Source organism: Castanea sativa, chromosome 5 (assembly GCF_040712315.1).
Source record: "Castanea sativa cultivar Marrone di Chiusa Pesio chromosome 5, ASM4071231v1".
NCBI classification, from domain to species: Eukaryota; Viridiplantae; Streptophyta; class Magnoliopsida; order Fagales; family Fagaceae; genus Castanea; species Castanea sativa.
The window spans coordinates 6,665,907-6,679,044 of record NC_134017.1 but is presented as its reverse complement, the minus strand read 5'-3'; the positions used below and the strand labels follow the sequence as shown (position 1 = coordinate 6,679,044).

General features: G+C 31.6%; 1 long non-coding RNA gene across 1 annotated transcript; it reads right to left on the bottom strand.

Moving 5' to 3' along the window:
* Nucleotides 1-1,928: 1,928 nt before the first annotated feature.
* On the bottom strand, nucleotides 1,929-4,217 carry LOC142637465 (uncharacterized). Its single transcript, XR_012844655.1, has 2 exons — nucleotides 3,875-4,217; nucleotides 1,929-2,438 (listed from the first exon to the last, which is right to left on the bottom strand). It is a non-coding gene; the product is annotated as an uncharacterized LOC142637465 (long non-coding RNA).
* Between the last annotated feature and the right edge of the window lie 8,921 nt (nucleotides 4,218-13,138).

Here is a 13,138-nt window from a genome sequence, read left to right as displayed (position 1 = left end):
GATTTAAAAAAAATTAGAGAGACTAGATGAAATTATTTCCATTAAATTGGATAATTATTTGCTCCCTCAAATAAAAAAGGAAAGAAAAAATTGTAATTTTTATTAAAAATAATTGCAAATAATATATATATATATATATATATATATATTTATGAGAATGATTGAAATTTTATTACACTAAAAAGAAAAATATCTAACAATATGAAAATTTTCATGTACATAAAGAAGAATAATAACAAAATCTTAGAGAGCGGCTAGAATTTATTAGGGAAGAGAAATGTGAAAATTGAAAAATAAAAAGAAAGAGAAAGAGATGAGAGAAATAAAGTGGGAGTATATGTGAGGTAGATTTTTGTAGCATGAAAAAGTATGTGTGTGTGTGTGTGTGTGTGTGTGTGTGTAGGCGAGTGGGTCGGTTTGTGGTGGGTTAAACATATATCAACCCGTTATTCAAACTGACCCACTAAATTATCTATCTAACCCACCCAACCTAACCCCCTCACTTAATCGACGCACATGGGTTGGGTTTAGTTGGTGCAAGTTGGGTCGGGCTGGTCATGCAGTTTTTTTGCACAGCCCTAAGATTAGGATCTGTTTGGTAATGTTGTTCTAGAAACATTGTTTGCATTTTTTCGAAATACGTGTGAGTGAAAAAGTTCGTGAAAATACGTATAATGTTATTTAAAAACTGAAAACTATTGTTTAAGTGCATGTACCAAAAAATCCCTAATTGTTCAAATATGTTTTATATCGAGATGACTAATATCACGATAGTTTACATAGAAATGCTTTATGTTGATTTAGTGGATCTCAAGTAAGCATTGTATCTTAGTCAAGAAGATCAATTTATTCACTTAGGATTTTTAATTCTTAGTTGTTCACTTATGCATATTTCAAAAGTCCTATTAAGTTAGGTGTTTTTGAACCCTTAATCCTAATCCACAAAGTCAAATAATCACTTCAAGATAAGATCTATTGTTCAAGGTTTATCTTATATAACCTACAAGCAACAGTAAAAGACTAAAAATAATTTTAGTTCAAACATAATTATTGCAACTTCTTGTTCCAAAAGAGACACAAATCAGCAACCAAAGAAGCTAATAATAATATTGAAAAAGATATGAGGCAAAGTATCTAATACTTCCATAAAAGAAAAGTAATCATCTTCAACATGTTAAGACCAACATGTATTAATTTAGGCCATTATAAAACATCCTATTTAAATATTTTAACAGATTTTTTTGTGTTGATAATCTTGAATATTTTAACAGATACTAAAACCCTACCACCCAAGAAATATTTAACAGTTAGGATATTATTTCAAATAACATGAAAGACAAAAGCATGCAAACTCTACTGGCACACCTAATAACAAAAATAAAAAATGACATTTGAGCCTTTTAGAGATTTTTATTAGAATAATTTTTATTTTTATTTTTATTTTTTATGATGGCTTCTTTTGTTACTTTTTCTTCAATACTTCTGTAGTACACACCAATCACATCCAAGTGGAATCCACTCTTTAAAACAAGACCCATTTGCAATTATTAGAGATTTTAACTGACACCCAAGATATATACATGGAAGGGCCCCATAAAAATGATACAAGTGAAAATCTAGATTCTATCATTAAAGCATCTCCAGCAGCCTCTATAAATTTATGTACTGTTTGGAATGTGAACATTAATATTTACCTTTTACCTACTTACTTTTTGAAATAGAGACTTTCTATCATTTCTCTATCTCATTTAAATATTATTTCTTCATTATTTCTTTATTCTTTTTTTATTCATTCCTAACAACCATATTTTTCAAACTCCTAACAACTATATTTTTAAATTTCCTAACGGTAACATTTTCAAAATTTTCAACAATTATATTTTCTCAATAGCCTTTTTTTTAAGGGTTATATTTTTCATTAGTCATTCTTTTCAAAAAGACTTGAAATTAGATTGACATAGATATAATAAATTTCAAATTACATCGAACTTTACCTATAGAAAACTAACATAAATGAAGAGAAATTTCAAAATACAATAAAGACTAAAGACATAAAAATTATTGCGAGCATAAAACTTAAAATTAGATGATCCTACGAATCATTATATTGTTGCCACAAGTGCTCAACGAGATCCGATTGGAGTTCAAAATGAGTTTCTCTATCTCTAATTTTTTCATGGGCTGCAATGAATGCCATAAATTGACTAAATTCTTCTGTAAGCTCGTGGGACACTGTTGTAGGGATGCTTTCAGGCACTTGTTCATAATCAAAGTCTTCTGCTCCATTAGTATCACGTTCATCTTCAATTATCATGTTATGCAATATTATGCATGCCTTCACAATGTAATCAAGAGCCTTTGTTCTCCAAAGACGTGCAGGCCCACAAACAATTGCAAATCGTGCTTTAAGTTTCTCCCACCATTTAGAAGCATATTACCTGCATAATTTGTATTACGACCCATGAAAAAAATTTCCCAAGTCGCTGCCACCAAAAAAACGCACAATTATTGCAGCGTGTGTGAATAATTCACATATTGATACTTAAAAGCAAATAATACATCATGAAAACGCATGTTGTTACTAGTCCTGTAGGAAAAAAAAAATTGGACAACACAGCCTCTTGATACATGTAGCTTGAACATCTATTAAGTTATACTAGGAAATATTGTCTAGGCAAGTAATTAACCATGATATGAGCACAAGTATCTAAAAAAACATTCAAAAGGTTTACTTAGCAAAACATTTAAACTTTTTTGATAAGGACAGCGCATTTAAACTTTTAATCTCTATGTCAGATAAAAATCCATAGGTGGAAGAATCACTCCCAAAAATTGAGCAGCGGTAACAGGAGAAACACAAAAATTACTCAGGAAGTATTTAATTATTTATAAAACTAATAGCACAAAATCCATGTAAAGATTAATAGAAGCTTAAAACTAAGGATTGTTAAAAGAACGGCTGAAGCACTCATTCCTCTCCTCCAATTGTCAAATTCACCAAGGATTGTTAACGTTTCATCCTCCATGGGTCAGCTAAAGGTATGGAAGTAACAAAATCCTTCTATAGAAATACATTGTCAGCATGCCCCTTGGTAAGAAACTTTGTTGAGTTTGACACTAGTTTGGTAGGCTTGAAACTCAGGCAAGTTAGCCATAGTTTGGTAGGCTTAAAATGATCATACGAACCAAATTTATATCAACTCCTCTCATTAGTTGATCAAGCTGAGCCAACCAAGCCAAATCGTTGCTAATGAGTTCATTTTAGAACAATGACAGAAGTGACACATTTTTCCACTTTCTATCACTCTTTGGCTTGGACAACTTTCCTTGAGAGAGAGAGAAGAGAGAGAGGTGTATACCATAATATCAGCAGAAAATGCCCTTCCCATTAAACATTGGATGACCCTGCTTGTTTTCCTTAGTTGATTATGGAACACTTTTCCAACAATTACTCAGGAAGTATTTAATTATTTATAAAACTAAAAACACAAAATCCATGTAAAGATTAATAGAAACACGAAAATTCAAAGTCAATCACATAGCACCAAAATTTGGATTCTTTCACAAACATAATTCTCAGAAAACATATCAAAAACAAAATTTAAGCTCCGAACAAAGGGCAAAACTAAGTCACTCCTTCTCTCGTCTCTCCAACTCAAAGTCTCAAACTTTTCAAGTGTGGGAAACACAATTCAAGCTAAATAATTGAAACACTACAGACCCCATAAGAAAATTTGTCATCAAAATCAGAACCCAGGTTTCAGAACATGAGTTTGGCAGACTATGATTAACAAAAAAGAAATTGTACATAAATCAACAAAATCCAACATACCCATTTCGTAAAAACAATAAAGAAGAAAACTGGTTGACACACCTGTCCTTTGGAGAAGAGCTGGAGACCCGAGTTGACATAGAACTCAGCAGTCGCTACATTGGCTTCTGGGGACTCAGATGTAGAAGAAGAGCATGGTTGACATACCCATGTCTTCTCAATCGAACAGTTGGCGTACAATAGAGATGAGGCCAAAATTTTAATTAGCTGATTCCCCTTTGTTACGCTGAAGAGCACGGTTTTGTGAGAGACAGTTACGCAGATCTTGTGACTGAGAGCTGATTCACCTTTGTTTTCTGATGAGAAGAGAGAGAGAGAGAGAGAGAGAGAGTTTTCTGATGAGAAGCCAGAGAGAGAGAGAGAGAGAGAGAAGAAGAAAGAGAACAAAGTCTTTTTTTTTTTTTTTTTTTTAAGGGAAAATATTCTTTAGATTTGCTTCAGTTATTGCTACAGTGCTCTCTATGTTAAGAGACCTATTGTAGCAAATCTAAAAAAAAATTGGAAATAGAGACATTATTAGAGGGGGTTTTTTATTTTTTTGCACTCCAAATTAGGCTTTAGAGAGCCCATTGAAAATACTCTTACTACACACAATAATGAGAAAAAAAAATTCAATGATAAGGAAAAAAAGAAAAAGAAAAACAATTAAAGATACTTGGGTGCTGCTTGGTTTCTTAGCAACAAAATTTCTCTCAAAATTAGTTTAAAGAAAAATTTTACAAACTCTTCCTATATCATTATGTCGGATCGTGAGTTATGTCATTCCACTTCAAAACCAATTGGTGATGAGGAAGACATACTCAAATCTTTTATAGCTTTCAATATCATACCATGCGAGCCTGTTTTTAGAGTGGTTGTAGGAAGTCAAATTGTGATCCCCTAACAATTCCTCCCTCACAATGACACTCCTGTGCAGGGTACATGCATCATTTCGCGGGATGCTTAGTCGCGAGCTACCCGCGAAAAAACTTCTATCTTCACAAGCTTGAGTCTTCACACTCTCTTTCTCTATCACACAACCTTTACAATAAAATCTCACATAAAGTGCAGGGTATGAAAGATTGAATAAAATTACAATCAAATTTGGCACGGAATTAAAGCCAACACAAAACAATTGTAAATCACAACTTTACACATTATATTAAATGTGAATTTTCAAAATCTAATATCAACTACTTATTATATCATTTATGCTTGCAAAATTTCGAAAAGATTAAAGATCAACAAAATTTATCTCCAAATTAGTTTTAAAAAAAATTCTACAAACACTTCATATATCTTTATATTAAGTGTGAATTTTGAAAATCTAATCGTTGAATTGTATGTCTTATTATATTATTCATTCATGCTTATAATATTTCAAAAGGATAAAAAATCAATTGCTTTGTTATAAACAAATGGTAAAATTTTCTATTTTTGTAATCTAAAATTGTGTATAAAAAATAATTTTATTGATTGAATAATAAATAACATCCGATTTAAACGAAATATGATATGCACGTTAAAAGTATAAGAAACACGAAATTCAACGGTTAAATTTTCAAAATTCACAAAAAAAAAAAGATATATGAGAAGTTTGAAGAGTTGCCCTCCAAATTAGTTTGGAGAGAAACTTTGTTCATTTCTTAAAGGTTTTTCATTTTCTATTTTCTATTTCTATTCTTATTTTCTCTTCTCAAATCCTACACTCATTTTTTGTTTCCAGCTCAATTTTTGTTTGGCACCAATTTTGGTCTAGTTTTTCTTTTGCTTAAATCCTTCTATTTTCTGATAAAACCAACGATCACCTATCATCCGATAGAAACCATTCATCTCCTTCATCAAACCCAAACACAACTCTACATCTTCATAATCCACCAAAGCCCAACCACAACTCCATAAAAACCCATAGGAACCACCATCGCAAGCCAATATCTAGCCCAAATCTCTACGTCACAAGCCTAATCCATTGAAAAAAAAAAAAAAAACACCCAACCCAAATCTCCATTGAAAAACCCATAAATTCAAACAAATTTCATTAAACCCCTACATCTAAGAGAGAGAGAGAGAGAGAGAGAGAGTATGTATGTGTGTTTTAATGAGACATGTCACTATTAATGGGACCCACAAATTTGGTTTTTTTACAAATTGCCACTATTTTCATTTTCCCAAAAATGATAACGGGCCAAAGACGTTTTTGTTTTCTATATTCAAACTCAATTTTTAGGATATTAAAAATGAAAACTCGATACAATTTTGCAAAATCATGCCCTTTTTTTGTGATGGATCCGATTGAAAACTGAAAATGTATACATATAAGGCATGCTTTGTTTTCTTCTAACCAAACAGGTTATTATTATGTATCAACTTTCAAGTGCTTTGAAAACCAGATCCTCATCTATCTCTTTGGGAAAATTCCTTTGTTTAGATCTTGAAATGTTTATCTTTTCCGTTTTTAGTAATATTTATTTCATTTTCATCTTTTTATTCAAAATTTGTTAGAATAAGGTTCTGTCTTTTTTGGATGTCTTTTAGAGTAAAAACAATAGTATTTAGTTTTGCAATTATCTTAATTTTGTCTATTTTGGTAAAATTTACTATTTTGCCACCTAATTTTTGCTTAACACGAATTAAGATTTTTATGAGGTTTTTTTTTTACTATTTAAACTTAGTGTGGCCTCCAAAACATTTCAGTTTTCATATTAATAAAAATATAGACTTTTGTCTCTCTTTTGTGGTAAATTCCAAATTCTATCACCTTGTGAATTTGAAATTATTTTCTTGAAATAGACATATTTTGTCTCTTGTGGCTTCTACCTTTATGAAACTCTTTCAAGCAAAACATTTACATTTTTCACACATATGTAAGAGGGAAAGTATAAAGGATGAGTGTAGGAGAAATAAATATTGTGAAAGCAAGAACTTATATTAAAAGCCACAGTTTTGTTTTTTTTTCAGACAAAGTCAATAGTTCAGTATGTGACTAATAAAGTGAGAATAGCTTCCCAGAAGACAGCTCTATGGTTCAACTGATATATTAAATCAGGGGTTTGTGCTAGGGACCAGGGTTACTTGAAGACAGCTCTAACAAAACATCTAACAATTAAGCACTTGCTTGAACTGGAGGGGAATACCACTGGCCGAATTGAAGCACATTTTTCATGGAATTCAGCATGTGATACTCTTGACTCCAATGAATTGAAATTTTTCCCTCAAAATTTTGACCCAAGGGAGCAACACATGTACATGCCTCTACACTAAAGCACAATAACTGTAGAATGTTATGACAGTTATCACACTTAAGTTTGTTGATCTATCCTATAGAGTTGGCATACATTCTGATGAGCAGAGACACCAAGTAATATTTTGTGGTAAGCAGCTAAGTGGCAAACAATAACGATAAAATATAATCTCTCTACATGCCTCATATCCACCAAGAGTAGTGATGGTTCTATAATATAAAGCTAAGCCTTACTCCTGATGACATTGCTACTGCAAACTATCTAGGCTACTTCTAAATGCTTGACAGAGGATACCAATTTACGTGTTGATAGCACTAAGATATTTCACTGCCTGCTAACCTAGTATAACCTCCTTTTTTTTCATCCAAGAACCAATAGCGGCCATCTTAACATATAATTGAGGCTTTTAACATGGTACTGCTCATGTCATCTTAAGTCACCAAGGGTCCGTTTGGTAGAAGAGTTTGAGTTGAGATGAATTGTTTGTAGTTTTTTGAAATATATGTGGGTTAAAAAGTGTGTGGAAATGTGTGTAAGGTTTTTAAAATTTGGTTCATTGCCTGCTAACCTAGTATAACCTCCTTTTTTTTCATCCAAGAACCAATAGCGGCCATCTTAACATATAATTGAGGCTTTTAACATGGTACTGTTCATGTCATCTTAAGTCACCAAGGGCCTGTTTGGTAGAGGAGTTTGAGTTGAGATGAATTGTTTGTAGTTTTTTGAAATATATGTGAGTTAAAAAATGTGTGAAAATGTGTGTAAGGTTGTTTAAAATGAGTTTGAACCACTCTACCAAACAAGCCCCAAGGCCCCAAGTCATCTGATATGACCAAAGAACACTTTAATTCACTAACATACCAAAGCATTCTAAAGAGATTTTGAGAATCTTAGAACCAAATGCACCCTAAATTTTTACTCTTCCCAATAGTTTGTTATCCAAACAGGGAGAATAATAAAGGGTGCATCTTCTAATAATAATGTTGGAGCTTATCCATACCCTTTGCTTTCGCTTTCGCCATATAGTACATGGTTCTCACTCCTCATAACCTTCAATACCAACCCCAAAAGACGCTATTTTCACCTTCACCGTAACTACAATTGGATTTTCCTACTATTTCTCAAAAGGGTTTCAAAATCTACCCCAAATAAATCTATTGAATGAAAACAACTATAACCACAATGGCTATTGGAAAACTAGTCACTCATCGATGAGAGCAGTGATAGTGTGTTACTATATATGGCCAGTATTATATTTTGTAAAACACCTGGTCAAAGTTCAGTCTGCATTTCCTGATTACCCCAGTGTTTCAAAACAAACATTCAATTAAAAACAAGTTAATAATCTATTTCTTTAACAATTCAGAGATGTGAACCTTGTTTGTCAAAGACTCAAAGGAGAAGGTGGAATATCTCTATTGAGACATGTTGGAGATATATTAGCCCACTAGTATAGGCCCAAGCTTAACTTTACTTTGTCTACAAGCCAAGTCTCCTACTTGTACTAGAAGTCTATCTAGAGTTTAATCTACTATATATACTCAAGTTATGGTTTATTGTAATATAGGCTTTGTACTATACTTTTAAGAGTGTACTCCGTTGACGTAGGCTAAAAGGCTAAACAAGGTAACTCTCTTATTTTTATGTTCCTATTTTATGCTTCCCTCTCAACATCTATTCAAATATATTCAACATGAAAAATATCATAACTAATATTTAAAATGAACTGCATGCATAAAATCATTTTCCGGGCATTCATCCTTCTTCCTGCAATGGATTATATCACCAAAAAATCAAATTCTCTTTTTCACAAATAATCTTCAAGTCACCAGTTCAATGATATTGAAAATTATTCTAGTTGATTATATATTATGTAGTGTCAATTGCAACTCTACTATGGCACCTTGCCCCTGTAGTATCCATTGTACCATCAACTTCAACACTTTGGCAACAACACCCAAATAAAACCTGATCAACATTTCATACTTCAGTCATAAAAAAATAAAAACCTGATCAACTTTATAATACTAAAGAGGGCTTTTGAAGCCAACCCAACTATTTTTCGAGGCATATGAATGTATTTTGTAATTTGTACCACTTGTTTGTTAATTCTACTTCGTAGTAGTAGGCTTTGTTGGATATGGTCATATTTTACTTCAGAAGCCACCTTGATCATGTTAGCTATACTTTGTTTAATATTTCCTTGGATATTTGACAAAACCCTTTCACAAATACATATTTAATATTATTAATAGTTGTCTTATAAAGTGATCTTGCTAATGTTAATTTAAATCAAGTTTACCACCGTATAAATGCGGTTGTCACTCCACAAATATAAATATTTGTGGGGTGTGAGAGGCAAAGGTTAGGGTTCAAGTCTCCAGGAGTGAGTTTCACACACATATACACTTAAATTAGGCTAGAGTAGAAATTCTATTTTGTATTAAAAAAAAAAATCAAGTTCAACTATCGTTAGACAAAGCAAAAAACAATTAAGGCATATAAATACTCTTTTGGCCGTTTTTCATGTTTAAATTGTCATTATTATTTGATTAAGTCATTGTGCTTAATTATAACTTGACACCAAAGCCTGTTATAAGAAGTCAATTTTCAGGTCCTAAAAACAAAAATGGGAACCGGTTGAATTAGTGCAGCACTTTCTTATATCCGCGTCTCAGTATATCAGTAGTCCTCATATAGTCATGTGTCAATGCAAAATAATACTCTGGTTGAATTATGTATCTTAAACGGACTCCAGGAAATATTCTAGATTCATATCACTGGATTGTATATGATTTTTTTTCCTAACTCACTTGGATTGTATATATGACTTGTTAACAAAACAGACAAAATCACATAAACAAATACACACAGAAATTACTATATTTTGGGACCTTCTTTAACTTTTATAGGTACCATTTCCATGACCAATCTTAGAAGTTCATTGGCTAACAATAAAATTTCCCACCCTTTTTCTTCAGCCACAGATAAAATAAAAAAATAAAATAAAAAACATGTCCAAACTCCAAAGGTTCACTCCATTACAGTTGGACGATAATTTTGTTGTTTTTATTTCAACCTAAAAAATTGGATTGAATAAGCACTTTGAGTTTTTTTTTTTTTTGTTAAACACTTTGAGTTGGACTTAAGCCTTGGGATAAAATACAAATTAAGCTTCTATCATCTCATATCAAAGTCTACCATACATTGCAATCATCATCAATATCAATATCAATATCACTTTCATCTTGAATTACCATTCTTCCTATTGCACTTGTAATACTTCCAAGTCAACCAATTCTAGAATAACAAAATAATAGACCTTAAATGTTTGGTAGATGTGCTACGTTATTCCATTTATTCTATCATGCATTTATGTAATCATTGATATATATATATATATATATATATATATATATATATATATATATAAAATTTGTTATTAAACAGTTTTAGGGCCAAGATTGTAATTAGATTATTTATAAATTGTTTTCGGTTAATTAAATAATTACCAATAAGAATACAATCAAGCATATCAAAATTAAAGCAGTACAAAATCATATGGTGATCCAAGGAAAACAAAAGAAATAAAAATTTCAAAGTAAAAATCCTAGAAGAATTCAACTTATCAATCCCAAGGTAAAACAAATCCATTAACTAATTACAACTTTTACAATAACCAAATAACCCTATTCATATAAACTTACTAACATTACCAAATGCAAGTCCTAGTCCACGAAACTTCCTATCTATGGAGATGTTGCAACATGAACCTATAGTCCATGACTTCAATAATTTACTTGAAGATTCATATCCAATTCTTGTGATGACTAGTTTTGCAAAAGCTTCAACACCACCGATTCAAATTGTGTTTCGAATGATCTCCTTAGAAGCTTTTAAGAGCAGGAGGCACAAAACCTTTAGATCTATAAGAGAGCAACTCCAAAAGTCTTTTGGATGTGTATTAGGGTTTGCTTAAATACCTTTTAACTTATTTGCACACCGGCCTAATCACTTAATGGGCTAAATAAGCTGACTTTAGCATTTCTAAAATTGAGTTTCAATTTGTTAAGATGCTACTCAATTTGTCAAGATCTGGGCTTCTCGATCGGTCGAGTAGATGTCCACACTTATGCACTATAAACTTTATCACCTAGGTAGCAAACTTGACAACACTTTAAAGACGGAGAAAATGGGCTTTTGCCCTTTTCTAAAAAAAATATCCAGCAAAATGCCTCATGTGTAAAATTATTTAAGGAAATGGGACTCGAGTTCCTTGAATGGGACTTGAGTTCCATGAACTCGAGTTCCACAAATTTTTATTTTTATTTTTATTTTCAATTCCGCTATAACTAAATTGTCCAAAAATCGAGTTTTACATTTGAAACTCGATTTTCTAAAAATTTTCAAATAGGAGAATTTCTCTAAATAGTTTGAGAAATGTGGCAAAATATTGAATTTTTTTTTTTTTTTTTTTTGTTGAAAGGGGTAAAACCCCATTTTGGACCTTATAAGACTCTAAAAGTACTAAACCAATACATTTTTTGTTCATGGTTTGCCAACCTAAAATAAGAAACCTAAGATATATCTATATATAGAATCCTTCATTATATTATAATTATCATTATCACATATCCTTGGTATTGGGGAAACTTGGAAAGCATACATACATATATTATCATCAACATCAAGCATAAGTCAACATGACTAAGAAAAAAGTTCTTCATTAGTTGTTCTTCATCCATGCATGTAAATCTAAGTTTGTCTATTAATTTAGCAAGAAGTACACCGGCCCTAATTTTCCTTCTTTGGTTTGGTAAATTGTCTTGTTAAATCTTTTGTAATGGAAATCAAATATATAACTATATATGGTCATTGATCATCATATAATCGTGGACATTGATCATCATCTATCCAAGGTAATGATCCTTTAAATTTTTAAGAGTAATATTTCTATTAAATATATAATCATCCATTTTGAATTATATGGATTGAATTTTGTCGCATCAATAACATTTAAATGAAAATCGACTAATATTATTTGGATATTTATTTAAATTATTAACTACATTATAAAATAATCCATTCAGTGCACAATGAATTAATACGATTCTAAAAAACTCCACCTGACCCAAATGACCTAAGCCATGGGTATGAGCTGAACACGTATTAATTACTTAAAGTTAAAAAGAAGGTACTTAAATGGAACGTGCTGATTCTCAAAAAAAAAAAAAAAAAAAAATGGAACGTGTTGTTGTACTTGATTGAGACTTCACATCTTTTTAGCATAGCCCTACTGTATTTATACTTGATTAGAATTCCTAGCCGGCATTGTTGAAAGTTGAAACAAATTGAAAAAACGTGACAAAGATACATTAACTGGTTAATAAATCAACTTTTGACTGCGTTTGATAGCGTTTCTCTTTTAGTCTCAGAAATGATTGCATTGAGAATATTCTGATATTTTCAAAAAGAAAAACTAAAATAATATATAGGAGTAGACGAGTAGCAGTAGAATTGTCGAATATCCATAGAATATTAAGCCCTAAAACATATTCTGTACACTCAATATTGAGTCGAATTATGAGATCATATCTATAATAATCTTATTGCCTTCGTTATCAGAGAGAGTAGTAGACTTCGATATTGTAATTATAAGCCATCATCAAAAGAAGTACTCTAACTATGGAGGTAGTAATAAATTTTTTTTTTTTAATATTGGAAATTTTTTTTCTTTAGACTAATCTTAATGTATATGTATGTGAAACTTAACTCTGGAGACTTAAATTCTAGTCATTACCCTCCATACTCTATACATATTTATATTTATAGAGTGACCATCACACCAAGAGTGCATAGTAACGAGGTAGCAATAATCAATTAAAGAACGTGTAGGAATGGCAATGGGGCAGGATAGGGTCGAAGGATGGGGTTTTTACCCCCGCCCCGCATAGTTTTGTCTTGCCCTATTTCCACCCCAGGCCGCATGACGAGTAAAATTTTATTGCCTAATCCCTACCCCTTGGGGCCTCGTGAAGCCCCACCCCACCCCATAAAACTCTACTTCCAATTGATTTGCCCACAA